The 5960-nt window shown below is 46.9% G+C and overlaps 1 long non-coding RNA gene across 2 annotated transcripts; it reads left to right on the forward strand.

Moving 5' to 3' along the window:
* The first annotated feature begins 994 nt into the window (after positions 1–994).
* LOC141371171 (uncharacterized) lies at positions 995–5522 on the forward strand. 2 transcript variants are annotated; one of them, XR_012375910.1, is made up of 4 exons: positions 995–1078; positions 3247–3350; positions 3664–3894; positions 4387–5522. It is a non-coding gene; the product is annotated as an uncharacterized lncRNA (long non-coding RNA). The 2 variants fall into 2 exon arrangements; XR_012375911.1 differs by lacking the exon at positions 3664–3894.
* Positions 5523–5960: the final 438 nt, after the last annotated feature.

Raw genomic sequence — 5960 nt, forward strand, 5'->3', positions numbered from 1 at the left:
CCTAGGAGATGGGGACCCTGACTATCCCCATCGACAAACAAGGAACTGAGATCTGGAAAGGCGAAGGGGCCACGTGACTTGCCCAGGCCATGAGCTAGAATGATGGGCAGGAAGCATGCTTCGGGGAGTCTGACGCCCTGCCCTCTGTGATATGAGGGTCGGGGTTAAATCCCAGTTTGGTTCCTTCACATATATTTATAGAGACCAATATGCCAGGAGCCAGGGAGCCAGCGGGGAGCACCACCCAGTTTTCCTGCTGCCCATGCAGGCAGGCTCTGGACTAGGCACAGTTAATCTCCAGCCATCCCCACTGGCTTCACCTGGCTCATTAAAACCAGACACGGTATGCGTTTACTTAGCATCTGCAGAGAGCCTCTTTCATCTTCAAACACTTCCCGAAGCACCAACCAATTAATCCTTACAACACCCTCATCTCGTAGACAAATATTTATCCTCATTTCATACCTAGGAAAAGTACGGCGCAGGCAGGAGGAGGAAGAGAGGGAGGCAGAGCTCAGCGGAGATTCAGAGCTGCAGGCCACCCGGTCCATCTGGAGGCTGCAGGGGATTTCTTCCCGTAATACCCACCCCCCTGCCCCTTTTATATAAATGGAAGCAGAACCTTTTGCAAGTTCAGAAGAATTAGATTTCTTTAATAGTAACCTGCAGGAAATACATTAAAAACACATTCTATCAGTTACAAATCTTAATGTCACCAGCCAAGGATGAGGGAATTAATGCTGGGCCCAAAAATACATATAGTCAGCAACTCTGGGGCAAGGGCAGAGACGATTTATAGAGTGCGAGGTCTGGATGTCTGGAGCAGGCAGGCTGAGCTCAGTGGTGAAATTGAAACAGGGCTGTTTTCAGATGGGGCGGGAGCTGGGGGAGGCTGTGGAGGGCGGCTTTGATTCAATCATTGTTTCCCAGTGCTTCTCAATGTGATTTTTCCTTCCTTCTTCTTCTTCTTTTTTTTTTTAATGCTATAACGGCCAGGTTCTGATCTGTCACGAGAAGACTGCTTTTATTAACTTAAGCTCCTATCAAGGGCGACTCTAAAAGGATCAGCCCCCCAAAAGTAAGTGGCTCCGCCAAAACAATCCAATTGTGATGATCTCCCCGTCTACCTGGCTCAAACAAAGGAGAAACACAAGCAGGGGTTGGGCTGGAGAATCTGGGCAGCAAAGACAAAACATATGTATAATTAATGTGGTTTTAATTCTTTTAGCGGCAGATATTTTTTTTTTACCTTTGTATTGTACAATAAAACACAATTACAGAAAACCACACCCAGAAAAACAAAAAAACAAAACCGGTATAACTTAGTAAATTGTGAAGAGGGACACAGTGCAGGTCTTTTAAATTGTAATTTTTGGACTCAGTGCTCCATTTTGCCAAACTTGAATCTAACACAGCCTTGGAAAAGACAAGTTTTGAATCTCAGGGATATACTTATGCTCTCTTTAGAAAGGACAGTGGCCTAAAGAACTCTGTAGATTGCTTTGTACATCACTTGGCTGTTCGGAACGGCCACATTGCCAGCTATGTGTTCACTGCTCACAGAGAAAGGGTGCTACGGGACTCTATGGGTACTAGGGGCTGAACCCCACAAACAGAGACCAGGGTCTCCAGCATGTTCCCAACCACTGGCCCTTTTTGTTGAAAACCACATAGCATACCCCCCCGGGGGGGGGCGGTTGGGCAAGTTCTTGTAGCCTTTTTCCCTGGAGAAAAAGGTGAAAAGGGGTCACATCACAGCCCCTCCTTTTACAGCTGGAAACTGAGGCCACAGGTCTGATCTGAGGTCAATAGATAGTGGGAGAGCCAGAAGCGAGAGCTGGGTTGTAGGACTCCCTCTTCAGTGCTCCTCTGCCACACCAGGGTGCCTCTTTTTCCCAGATATGTTCATGTTGGGGCCATAGTTGCTTATCAGGAACTGGTAATGACAGTCTGTCACCAGCCCGAGGACCCAGTGGGCTCACCAGTTATCCCAGTCTTGCCAGGGTTAAAGTGGGGGTTCCTGGTACACAGATGTTTAGTGCTAAACCTGGGACAGCCCAGGCAGACCAGGACGAGTTGGTCACCCTACTGGGCTGTGTCCTTGTAACCAATACCCAGTTGTGTTGACCGATGAGTGAGCACTGAATATGTGTTGGGGGCGATCAGAAGTTAGAGAGGAAGAAGGCCTTCCTTGTGCTGAATGAGTTGACTTGGAGTACAATGATTCAAGATCTGTGATTTTTAAAGTTACTTAAGGAAAGCAGGGGTTTGTCCTGAATTAGAACAGCTAACACTTTGAACGTGCTTTATAATGTTAGTGAGCTTCACATGCCAAATCTTAATTACTCGGGCCCTTAAGGCAAAGATGTCTGATTAAAATCATTTTTTTACAAAGTGGGAGACTGAGGCACAGAGCTGGCCCAGCAACCTAAGCCGGTGCTGCTCACCACGAGTGATGGAACTCGCAAAAGCCGCAGTTCTCTGACCCATGGTTGATGCTGATCCCCACCCCTTCTCTGCTCAGGAACCCTGGCTAGAGGCCAGACCTTGAGTTCTCTATTTAATTGTTGGGAAGCAGGAAGCCAGAAGCTGGGGGTTTCTAAATTCAGTTCCAAGGACCTTGGATTAACACCAGAATAATTCCCTTACTGGCAACTTACTCTCGGAAAAGCACCTTAGGGGGGACAAAGAAGGATCTCGGTTTGATCACGCAAGGCTATTTGTTTACCTTGAGCCTCCATGATCTGAAAGCTGAGCTCCTTCTGAGACAGTTTGCAGGCTCTCCCTTCCCAAATGCCATTCAGACGGCCCCAGACCTGGCCATAGCTTTCCAGTCCCCCTGGAGCGGCAGACTCCCATCCGCACTTCTGAAATTAGAGCTGGAGGTGAAAGCTTAGCCGAGCTTTGCGTTTCAATGCCTTTCTTCTTTCTTGGATTTTAACTGCTTTTTCTAGCCTCGGGGAATCCCTTGGAAGTTAATAAAATTTACTACATCAAAGGGCTCCACAGCCATTACCCAATTAAAAGCTCACAGCACTCTTGCAGCAGGTAAGCATTATTAACCCCATTTTACAGATGGGGATACTGAGGTTAATTGGTTTGCCCCTGGCTCCTGAGGAAATGAGTGGCCCAGCTGGCAAGTAGAACTCGATGGTTTGTTCAGATCACCTGGCTGGGGCGGGTTTTCTCTGCTGAAACCGTTTTCCAAAGCACCTTGATTTCTTAAAGATTTTCTTTTTCCTTTAGGAAATGGATTCCTTACCAGCAGCCCCGAGGATGAGGAATTTCCCCAAAGCCGGTTCCTACCTTCCACCAGGAGAGTTGCCATAAAAATAGATGAAAGCTAAGAGGTCAGTGCAGTAATTTAGGAAACAATTTGGGCCTTTCAGAAATTAATGTTATTTAAAGTTGCAGATTCATCCACCCCAGTGGCCTCCTGGGAGTGCTTCCCGAACCATCTGGTTCAATCAGCTCATTTTCTTTCCCCTAATCCTCCTGGCTCTCGTGTGTGTATGTACAGCGAAGGTTCCTGGGGAACTCACAGCATGAATAAAAAGCAAAGACCTTTCTCTTTCAACCAGCCACCTCTCCTCTTTTCCAAACAGCATTAAATTCCTAATCCTGTTTATTCTTAGTGGGGGTATAAAATTCATGTTCCAACAGACAATGAAGAGACCTGTGGAGGCCTCCACCTCAGGGCTCCCGTCCTCTCAGTCTGGGTCCACCCAAGATGGTTGGCGTATCTTTACCCCATTTGCCGAGAGGACCGTACAAAACCTGGTGATGTTTGGGGGTACATTTGCCCAGGCCTGCTGAAGGAGGAAGGGGAAAAAAAATTGTTTTTGGTCTGGTTAAAGCTATCCATGAGCCACAGGGAAGATTTCAAAGACTCAGGTGAGAGTTTTCAAAAGAAGGGTTTCAGCGCGGTCCCAAGGGTGTAAGTCCCTACTTCTTGCTGTTCAAGTCCAATTATAATCCACAAAGGCGGGATGCTGTGTTTACATAAATAATTATGAGATTCCGTAGAGCCAGACGTGTTGCAGCCCAAGGAGGCAAGCCCATAAATTACATTGGGGAATTAAGGGTCGGAGTGATCTTATCTCTGTAAATCCAGCCGAATTCCGGCAAGCTAAAGGCACATCCGATTGACTGAGCCTTGGGAGGCTCAGGCCCCAGAAACCAGGGAGCCTGAGGATGGCGCTACCTGCCCCCCCACCCTTTCCTGCTCCTCCCTGTGCAAGACTGCCAGCCGACTCCGAGAGCTACGGGGTGGCAGGAAGGAGAACTGTCCCAGCTTGCTCTTTGCCCAGCCTGCAAGGGAGGAAGGCGGGAGAGGGGCGTAGGCACCTCACTTCTATCCTCTCCTTTTCCTCCTGGACCACACAGGGTCTTGCTCCTAAAACAACACCATGGAGTGGTGATGGGAAACAGCGAGGCTGCGAGAGTAAAACAGAGCTTCTCCAGACCTTTCCCTCCTGCAGAGGCCAGACCTGCATTTTTGCCTGCATTCCACAGAGATGTACTGAGTTACTACTACACCCCCACCCCCCGGTGCCGTGGCACAGTGCAGGGCTGAGGGCTCGGGCTCTCAGCATGCTTGATTTGAATCCTCGCTCTGCTGGCCACCCCGGGGAAGTGACCTGACTCTGGGCCTCAGCTTCCTGGTCTGGAAAGCAGGATCGCGATAGCACCATTCCTTTAGAGTGAGGTAAGGATTAACTGAAGTCATTCCTAAGGTCTTAGAACAACCACAGGCACGTAGTAAGTACTCAGTATGTGTTGGTTGTTGCTAGTATTATTCCTGTGCTAGGCACATGTGGGTCTCTGGTCGTGAAGGTGGTCACGAGCTGGTTGAGACGGATGTTCCCACGTAAACACAAAAAGTATGACAAGGAGTATGGTCGATGAGGTACCAATTGAATGGAAAAGAATTCAGTTCTAAGGAACAGGCAGAAGGCAAGATTGCTGTGTCAGGAGAAGGCTTCACAGAGGAAGGAAGGCTTAAGCTGGGCTTGAAAGATGTGCAAAATTTGGCTGGACCACAAAAAGGCATGACAGAGGTGGGGAGAGCTCCAGGCAAGGGGCTAGAGCCCCAAGAATCCACAAGAATTAAGCTAGAAGTCCAAGCATTATGCAACGCTGATGCTTTCAAGACTGCAAGCCAAACCTCTTCAATTAAGATTTCCAAATCAAAATGTTGGCCTTTCTTATAGAGAAAAAAATATTGATTTGTGTTAACTTCATCTGACAAAACAATGTTACAAAGCAAGGGCAACAGAGCTTATTGTGAAGAGAACCAGAAGAGGCATGGATCTATTATAAATAGAGCTTCGATTTATAAAAGGGGAGGATGGATATATTTGACAGAGATGTTACTGAAATAAAATCATATTGGTTGGTGAGGTAAAAAGTATTCTGCCCAAAAAGTGTTCTATTCGTTCAATCATTCTTCGAATAGGTATTGAGTATTTACTGTGTCCCAGGCATTCAGGGGAGACTCTGGTGGTGACAATAAACATGGATTCTGCTATAAATGTGTTGATCTCGGGTGCCTGGGTGGCTCAGTTGGTTAAGCAACTGCCTTCGGCTCAGGTCATGATCCTGGAGTCCCGGGAGCGAGTCCCGCATCGGGCTTCCTGCTCAGCAGGGAGTCTGCTTCTCCCTCTGACCCTCTTCCCTCTCATGCTTTCTATCTCTCATTCTCTCTCTCTCTCAAATAAATAAATAAAATCTTTAAAAAAAATGTGTTGATCTCATGTTTGTCATTTTCTATAAGTTAAGAAATGATCTTAAAATAAAGAAATAAAAGCAGGTCCACATGAAGCAAGCATTTCAAAAACATTGCTATGTATATAGTTTGTTTCCAAAAAATTTTTAATCTGCCTTCATGCAATTTCATAAGTGAATTTGGTCTTCTGAGTAAGAATTACAAGAATTTGTTATTGAACATTAAAAAAAAA

This window comes from Callorhinus ursinus, unplaced genomic scaffold (assembly GCF_003265705.2).
Source record: "Callorhinus ursinus isolate GAN/ISIS: 27379988/994484 unplaced genomic scaffold, GSC_fseal_2.0 scaffold59, whole genome shotgun sequence".
NCBI classification, from domain to species: Eukaryota; Metazoa; Chordata; class Mammalia; order Carnivora; family Otariidae; genus Callorhinus; species Callorhinus ursinus.